We start from the raw sequence: 10,410 nt of genomic DNA on the forward strand, positions 1-10,410 counted from the left end.
TTTACCAAATTTGGATTTTGATAAATTAATCATGACCGCATACTCAAGGAATTTATTAAATACACGGCTCATTAATTCAACATGTTCATCCGAGGTCTCTGTGGTGATAAGTAAGTCGTCTACATATACAGTGACACGTTCTAGTACATCAGGTCCGAGCACTGTATCTAATGCAGTTATGAAAACACCACTGCTAATATTAAGACCAAATGGCATTACCTTAAATTGGTAACTCCGTCCCAGAAAAATGAATTCCTTTGCTATTTTAATTTGCCAGTAGGAACCACGGAGGTCAAGGGAGGTGAAGGATTTCACCCCATGAAATTTCTGCAATAGTTCTTCTAAGTTCTCAGGGCATGTTCTTACAGGTTTGATAATCTTATTAATGTTGCGAGCATCAAGAACTAGTTGAATATCGCTGTTTGGACTTGAGTATTTGGAAGTTGAAGTCTCAATTATTCCCCAATCTATCATCATTTTATTTCTTTGGCCACAGCTTCTCTTTTGGACCAGGAGACTGAATAAGTAGTTTTATAAAACATCAAGTGGGGGTATGTTTGAATACAATATTCAAAATCGTTAATTACACCCGGTTTCTTATTAAATACAGGCAAATAGTGATGCAATATTTCTCCCAATTCATCCTGCTGTTCCGTTGATAGACATTCTGATTCGCGTAATTTTTCTACACTGCTTGATACATCTATCTCAGCATCAGTTTGTCTAATACAATCAGTACCCTTCAAATGCAAAGCATTCACAGGTAGACAATTAACTGTTATATTTTGGCAATACTTTCCCAAAATAATCTTTTTCTTTAATTATGTTACCCTTAATGTAACTATAAAAGTACATACACCCTCCTTAATATCAATTACTGCACCATAGTCGCATAAAAAATTCATCCCCCAAATACACGGCATTGATATTCGAGACACTATGAAGAAAGTGCATTCAGTGGCTACTCCTTGTAGTTCTACCATCACCTGTACCTGTTGAATGATGTGTTGCACTTTTGCGCTAAACGCCTCTGACACCGTGAAGCCTGTTACTGGTAAGGTGAGTATTTTTCATTGCCGACTAACCATATTCAAGTAACTCATCATCATCACACTAACCGTCACACCTGTATCTATAAGTACATTAATCGGTATGTCATTAATTTTTACTTTGACAATTGTTTGCAACGTATACCCACTCTCATTCATTTCCTGTTTTGGTTCCAACATGAGATCTTCCTGAATATCAGTTTCCTTACTATATTCTAGAATATTTATTAACTTGCGACATTTGCTTCCCTCCTCAATACCAGCCACCCAAGGAAGGCCTAAATGACTGGCATTAGTTTGACCGTCCATCTTTTAGGTCCCTTGGCTGTTCATGCACCTCAACTATATGAATTTTGTTTCCTGTTTGTGGATATGGATTGTCCACAACTACACCTCTTCCGTCTGATAACGGTATGGGTCTGCTGGACCCAGAGGATGTACTGCATTATTAGAGTTTCCCCAACTTACATTGCGCATTGGACAATTTCCCCAATTTGATTTATTCTGTGGCTCCATAGGAATGCAATTATTCCTACTGCCATCATCACAAAATTGATTATTTGACGATTGCCACCCCCCATACTTTCTTTTCCTGTTGGTAGTTACAACGTTAACTCATTAAAAACCTCCCGCTCGAGGCACTTGGTTATTATTTCAAACAAAATTCCCTTTTGAATATTGGTAATTCATGTTCCATTTATGATTTTTCTTTTGTCCGTGATCTAAATGATCATTACTGGTCTTAGAATTACTGTTATTTTGGTTGAACTCTGGAAGATGACTGTTAATTTGATTGCCACTGTTCCAGTTGCTATTACTAGTAATATTCCTAGAACAATAATAGTTATTGTTCTACTTTCAGTGACAAAATGCATCCTTTCTGAATGCAAGGATCATCCTCCTCATCTGGTTGGCTGTTCATTTCCCACGGTTCACCTACATGCGTGCTATGTTGCACTCGCGGGCGTTTGCACTCTCAGTCAGATTTCATATCATCACATATTTGTTCATTTTCCTCCTTGGAATTGCTTATTGATGGTTGATAGAAGACCAAGTGATACAAACTGCTGATTTACAGCCTTTAGCACGTTCCTCAATAATTTTGTCTTTAATTTGCCAAAATTCTGTTACAAATGTCTCTATCAGAGAATTATCGGACGTCACCAGTCCCTGTACTTTTTTTGGGCACTCTCAATAGCTGAACGCACCTTTCCATCAACTTCTACTGTTTTGTTTTCTGCCCATTCAGATAGCTCTTCTTCTATTTTCGTAGTTTTATCTAGCATATATGTATCCACTTTACTTAATGAATTTTTCTCTAAATCATTCAAATGACCAGTTAATCCCTCTATTCTTTCTGTGATACAACTGTTATTCTCAGCTAAGTCATCAACCTTTTCAGACACAGCCCGGAACTGTTCTGAAAAAGTAGTGACACTTTCATTGATTTTATCTACATGATCAATAATTCTTATCTCCTCCTTCTCTCAGTTGGCTAACCTTAACTCTAGATTTTCAAACTTATTATCAACTTTAACCTGTTGTTCGACAAATTTGGCCTCTCAAATGGCAATTATATTAGCCTGTTGTTCCGCAAATTTAGCTTCTATTGCCTGTTGTTGATCACTAAATTTAGCATCAATAGATGCTTGCTGCTCCATTAACCTAGCATTGATGTCAGATAACTTGTTCTCTAACATCGCCCGCTGTTCCACGAACTTAACATTTAAAGTCTCTTGCTGTTCAGCAAACTTGGTTTTTAAAGTCACTTGCTGTTCAGCCAACTTACTATCCATATGAGAGAACTTAGTATTTAAATCATCCAACATATTTAATTTTGCCAATATGGCATTAAGGACATCTGTATTTCCTGACCCTGTTGGTGTAATATTCGTCATGGATTCACTGACTGCTTGCTCCTTAGGATCAGAATTATTTCCCTCAGATTCCATTTCCTTATTTCTAACCCAGAGCCAGATACACTAGGGATGTTAATTTTGTCTGACTCAGCAAAAGATTCTATTCCCACATTGACAATCGTTCTATTGATCCGCATGATCTGATACTTCACTCAATTCATCACAGGATTCCGGAACAGTTTTTTCGAAATTGCTACGCAACTTTGTACCTCTTCTTGACGTGATATAAATTTTGTTAACTACTTTTTACTAATACCGATGCTAACTATAACCACAATTGTCACACAATACTAAATTTACTACCTACTTGATACCAGCACAATAAAATTCTCACAATTACCAATTTGGTAAACTAACGAAATCTACCGTATCTGAATTAAAACTTATTCTGAGTAGTGATTACTGTTTGTAGTCTGCTTGCATGTTGTTGCAGTCTTGCTCACATCACTGCCGGCAGCCAATGAAGCTGTCTCGACTGACATTCTGCGCTGTTCCTGTTCTCCGACGCGTTGTGTCACTCCGTCTGCAGATGTCTCATAGTCACGAACCATCGACCCTCACGTTGGAGTCATGGTGGCATCGAGCTTCGCATGTTGTGTCATTTGGCATTGTCAAACCCTGCGTTGTAGGTGCCAAATGATGTGGCGTCGGGGTCTCCTTAGAGTTGACATGACTCGAAGGTGATGGTTGTCCCAGTCGGTATGATGTGGAACGGCATCCACCAATCACGACAATGCCACCCTGTAACTAGCAGAAAAACACAAACTCCTCCCATGGTTTGGACATATTTCAGATACCATCTTTCATGATTAATGTCAATATTTCGATAGAGCAGTGTGTCAGAATGCGTAGCTGTTCTTGCTTCTTCACTAATAAATGCGGAAATTGCACCCCTCAATGACGCGATGACTGAATTGACCCGAAATTGTGACCACCAGTTTTCTTTTGTTGTGAGAATGCAACAGACATTTTGGCTTGCGCGAACTGGTTAACTGTAGTTCTTCTTTTTATTACGACTGATTAGATAATGGATGTTGAATATTAATAATATAAAGTCTAGAATCTTCAATCCATGACCCAAGATGTGGCCACATTATGGAATACCAAGGATATTAAGTTCATAAATTGTTATTCCGTTGTCAAGACATCACTACATCGCATGTTCAATAACTACACGATGTAATTCCAGAGATAACATATACTTAACCAATGTTCAGAATGTGTTGTAATCTTGGGACAAATCGATGCCTGTTCACTGTTAAATAATCATGAATTCACTTTTCACTTCATAATATTCCAATAGTCAATTAATTTTCACTAATACACCTGATAACATCTATTCAATTTTGTAGGTGTCATGAAGAATTAAGTTTGAATTCAATTTTATTGTTTCTTATAATTAATTGTCCCTACAGTGAGCGGGCCCATCGATTTCTCACTCAGGGAATTGCTTCCATTTGCATCAGTAACCCTGTCATTGATGACAACTTCTGACAACTTGGCACAATTTTACGTTATTCGTGTTGGCGTTTGTATGATATCTACTCGAGACTAATAATTGGTTTTCTGTCAGCGATCTTTCTTTTTCAGTGTCCTTGAATATTCATGTTTGTTCAGTATCACGAAGGCTGAGTCCCATCACAAATCTCACACAATTTAACTTTGTAGCGAATCTCCATATCCCGTTATCTTGCTAATGGTAAAGATGACTTTGCTTTAGTATGACTTCTGAATAATGCTTCAGTCTATATCGCAAAACTTTCAAACTTCTGATTAGCTTAAAACAACGTAGTAGTGCTTACTTGCATGCTACGATCGCAGTAGTACTAGAGATCGACTAGATAGCAACTGAAGCTAACTTTTCCATTTCCAAGGTAAATTGTAGTCACATTGAACTTCCTTTTTGATGTGGCTACAACTCTTTGCTATGGTAAATGCTGTCTTTGGCCAATTTACCAACTGAGCTTAAACCTTCATTATCAATTATTTTGCAATTCTTTCTTTGATGTTTTTGTTGCGTATCCTATCAGATTCTTTCATTCAGTCACTATTTCATGATAAATATTATTATTCACATGATATTCCTGTTGATCAAATTATCACAAGTGTAAAATTTGTCAACAGCAGCTGTTGTCACTGTTAGGATGAATAATTTTCCTACTTCTTTTACAACAGGGAGTTGTTTATTAGGGTTTCTGTAATTGGGGTGTTACACCACCCATTCCATACCAAGAAGTCCCTTCCGTACAGCCTAGCCACCCATTGTCGTCGCATCTGCAGTGACAAGCAGTCCCTCTCAAAATATACTGGGGGTCTCACTGACGACTTCACTTACCGTAATTATCTTCCCAATCTTGTACAAAAACAAATCTTCCATGCCTTATCTTACCAGTATCCCACCACCTCCCAAAGCCCCACTGTCCGGTCACATATGAACATTCCCCTTGTCACTCAGTACCACAAAGGACTGGAGCAATTGAATTACATTCTCCACCATGGATTCGTCATGCTCTTAAATTATAAATGTCCTGACCACTAATTTTCCCACCCCTCCCACAGTGGTGTTCTGCCATCCACAGAACCTACACAATACACTCATCCATCCTTACACAACCCCTGCTCCCAATCCCGTACCTCATGGCTCACACCCCTGTAATAGACCTAGATGCAAGACCTGTCCCATTCATCCTCTTACCACCACCTACTCCAGTCTGGTCACTAATATCACCTATCATATCAAAGGCAGGGCTACCTGTGAAAAGAGTCATGTGGTCTACAAGCTAACCTGTAACCACTGTGCTGCATTCTATGCAGGCATGACAAGCAACAAGCTGTCTGTCTGCATGAATGGCCACTGACAAACTGTGGCCAAGAAACAAATGGACCATCCTGTTGCTGAATATGCTGCCAAACGATATCCTTCATTTCAATGACTGCTTCACAGTCTGTGCCATATGGATGCTTCACAACAACACCAGCTTTTCTGAAATGCACAGTACATCCTATGTTCCCATAACCCTCCTGGCCTCCACGTTTTTTAGTTGCTGTCTTCACCCAAGCAGCCCCTTCCCCGCTCCCATTCCAGCACTACACAGCTGTCATTCCACCACCACACCCAGTCTTTATTTTATTTTATTATTCATTTTTCTCTATTTCTCTCCTTTACACTACTCCCTCCCCCCTCCCTCTGCCCATTGCCCAACCTGTAGCACTTCACTGTCTGCCACCCCCACCATACTATCACTCCCCTTCCCTGCCCCAGCCTCCACCTTTCCCTCACCCAGTCGCCACTCCCATCATGCTCGCAAAGTGGATGCTGTTGCCTGAGACTGCAGTCATGTGTGTGAGTTGCATTTTCTTAAGAGTGTGTGTGTGTGTGTGTGTGTGTGTGTGTGTGTGTGTGTGTGCGTGTGTGCGCGCACGTGTGTGGGTCTATTGTTGACAAAGACCATAGGCTGAAAACTTTATGTGTGAAAATCTTTTTATTGTGCCTATCTCCGACTCAACATCTCCACTATAAGGCGGGTAGCAACTTTCCTCCTTGTAATATTGTTACTTTTGTAGGTTAGTTAATTATATCATATTCCATAATTCTTAATTTCACATTCTTGAGTTTATCGTCTTACTCTTGTCAGTCTAAGCCATTATGTGTAAAATAAACAAGACAGCAACAAAACAATGGGTTTAAAAGTCAATTGTTTTGCTGCCTTGTTTCTATAATAGTTAGTGTTGGAGGGGCAGTTGTATCCATGAAGTAACTAGGAGAAGGAATATTGAGGTGTTTTGCACTTTTCCTGTTCCATAAGATCAAAAAATTATTAATATTATGTTGCTTTTAGGCTTTTCTGAAGTCTGATTCATATTTAAAACGCTCAGTAGATTAAGCTGAAATACAAATAGCAGTGGCAGTAAGTGTACTGACAACAATTATGGCAGTCAGAAAGAAACAAGTGAAAAGACTATTTCCATTTTGTAATGAATGATTACAGGATAAACAGTTCAAAAGTTGGTTAGCTAAAGGTGATGATGAAGGGATGGCAAAGTGTGCATTGTGTACTGCTACATTTTAATAAAAAATAAGGGTACTGAGACTGTCAAAAAGCATTTATCAAAAGACAAACACAAGCTTTCTCATGCATCAACTTCCAAAAGTACATAGATTGCAATCTTTTTAGTGTAAATAAAGTTTCAGCAGCTGAACTGTTGCTTTTATATCATGGAATTATACATAATCTAGATGTACAGTTTTTTAAGACTCAAATTGAAATCCAAAACTTAATTGTGGGCAGGCCTATACAAAATGTTAGATGCTGGTACAAAATGTCTTGGTTTCCCATCTGGTAAAATTCAAAGAACTTTAATTAAATGAAGGCACATTTTTCTCTGTTTTGTCAGTTGCCTCCAATAAAAGCAATATTAAACGCTTTCCTGTGCCAATAAAATATTTTTGTGGGTTGTCTGGCATGAAGGAGGAATTACTAAGCTTTTATGGTGATGGTAATGAAACAGCTGATACTATTTTTGGAAAACTTAAGTTTATTTAAGATGAACACACTTTGAAAGTACCTGATATATAAAGTTTTGTTGGAAACAGTGCTGCAGTGAACTTCAGAAAAGTCATTCAGTGTTGCCCAGGCATGTATTTTTTTTCAGTTCTTTGACTCCATCTTGTCATTCCCTGTCTCTCTGTCCATCTCCTCTGCCCCCCCCCCACCCCTTATCTGATTACTGCCTTCTTCCCCCTCTCTCCTCCTCCTCCACCACCACCACCACCACCACAACCACCAACCACTCTCAGTCCCTCTCCTTCTGCCCCTCTCTCTGTCTGTCTGCTACTCTCCCCTCTCTCTATCCATCTTCTCCTCTGTCCATTTTGGTCCATCTCCTCCTCTTCCTTTTCTCTGTCCATCTTCTCCTCCTCCTCTCTCTGTCTACCTCCTCCAAACCCTCCCTCTGTCTATTTCCTCCTCTGTCCATTCTCCATTTACATCTATACCCTGCAAACCATCATGAGGTGCATGGCAGAGGGTATATCCCATTGTATCAGTTATTGGGGTTTCTTCCTGTTCCATTCACATATGGAGCACAGGAAGAATGATTGTTTGAATGCCTTTGTGCATGCAATAATTATTCTAGTCTTATCCTCATGATCCCTATGTGAGCAATACATAGGGGCTTGTAGTATATTTCTACAGTAATCATTTAAAGCTGGTACTTGAGGCATTGTTAATAGACTTTCTGGGTATAGTTTACATCCGTCTTCAAGAGTCTTCCAGTGCCATTCCTCCAGTATCTCTGTGACACTCTCCCATGGATTAAACAAACCTGTAACCATGCATGCTGCCCTTCTCTGTAAATGTTCAACATCCCCTGTTACTCCTATCTGGTACAGGTCCCACACACTTGACCAATATTCTAGGATGGGTTGCACAAATGATATGTAAGCAATCTCTTCTGCAGAGTGATTGCACTTCCCCAGTATTCTACCAATAAACCAAAGTCTGCCACCTGCTTTGCCTGTGACTAAATCTATGTGATCACTCCATTTCCCACCCCTACAAAGTGTTATACCCAGGTATTTGTATCAGTAGACTGATTCCAACAGTGTCTCATTGATGTTATAGGCATAGGATGCTGTGCTTTTTCGTTTTGTGAAGTGCAAAATTTTACATTTTTGAACATTTTGAACAAGTTACCAGTCTATGAACCAGTTTTAAATCTTATCAAACTCTGGCTGAATATTTATGCAGGTTCATTCAGACAGTACTTCATTATGGATAATTGCAAAAAGCCTTATTTCGCTATTAATATCATCTTGTAAACTTTCACCCCCCCCCCCCTCAGATCACCTGTTGATTGTCACTCTTCAAAATAAACTCTTTTAATAAGCTTCAAGATGAGTAAGATTTACAATAAACTTTTTACTTATGTTCTTTTCTTGTGGTTGGATTGAGTTCTTCACGTCTAGGGGTTGATTTTTGAGGCTGAAATTTTTGATGTTGTAGGCTACAAATGACAATATAATGCTAAAGTAAGCCTGCTCCGTAATTTCTGTTTCTGTAAATTTTATTATATCACATTTTTCTATATCACATTGTCTTTACAATTTCCACTTTAAAATTGTAAATTACATTGTTATTCCCAAACATGAAAACACGCCCAATCACATCAGAGGCATGCCCACTATTACTTCATTCTGCAGCACTGACAATATTCCAAAGAGTTTACAAATTTTGTTGACAAATGACTCTCAATTAATTTCTATTATTATTTTATAAATGAATCCAGAAGTAAATTTAATAATTAGCATCAGATTGTGCAATTAATAATAGGAATTTTAAGTGTGCCAAATATTTTTTAATTTCAAATGCTTCTAAAAGAAGAGTAATTTTAACTGTACATATAGAGTTAGTATATATGGACTGTGACAAAGAAACTAAGTAATTTCTTTTTATACATTTTAGCCTGAAATATTATACATCGTATATAAAATCATATGAAATTGTTTTATTTAAAAAGCTGAGACAATATTACCCTGTTTAAAATATAGAAAGTATTTTTGGTATTGATAACTTCTGTTGAAGGAAGACAATATTAGAGGTGGGTGTCCCTTTACAATAACCTTCTCACAAAATTTGGGAACAATGTGTTTACAATATTTTGTGACAGACTATAATGTTTGCCAATTGGTGTACAAAATAATGCCAAAAAATAGAATGCACATGTATAGAAGTATCTGATTCATAACATATTACAGAAAACTTAAGAATAATATTTACTATACAAGTCATAATTTAGACATATATCAGGACATGAAATTCAGATTTTCAGATCTGTGGAACATTTTTTCACAAAACAATTGATACAGCATCAAAACTACAACATTGCAACACTAAACTACAGAAATAAATACAGAGACAAGGTAATATTACAAATTGTAAGTTTACATCCATACAATCACACCTTCAAAATCTTCAAAAGAAAAGAGAAACAATTCAGAGCCTAAGTGTATGACGTGAGCTGACTCAAAAAAACTCACAATGATGGGTACAGACAGAAGAAGATACTCAATCATAGGTGGTAATATAGCACAAAATCAATCAGCCACATAAACCAGAGTATTTAAGGATATGTTGACTCATGAAAGGAAAAAATATTAGGGCCTAAGCTTACAATATGGAGACTAGCCCATGAATCCAAACCACACTGGGTACAAACCAGCAAAAAATGTTTCGACGCAAGAAAACGAATAAAGCAACAATATTATGAGAAGGAAAGTTGCTACTTGCCATATAGTGGAGATCAATAGTTGTATGCTCTCCTTGAGTACACGGACACACACACACACACACACACACACACACACATTGTCTATTCTAGTAAATGTCTTCCACACTAATTGATAATTGTCCATGCAAACTAGTCTGCATACATAAAGACCT

This window comes from Schistocerca serialis, chromosome 6 (assembly GCF_023864345.2).
Source record: "Schistocerca serialis cubense isolate TAMUIC-IGC-003099 chromosome 6, iqSchSeri2.2, whole genome shotgun sequence".
In the NCBI taxonomy this organism is placed as follows: domain Eukaryota; kingdom Metazoa; phylum Arthropoda; class Insecta; order Orthoptera; family Acrididae; genus Schistocerca; species Schistocerca serialis.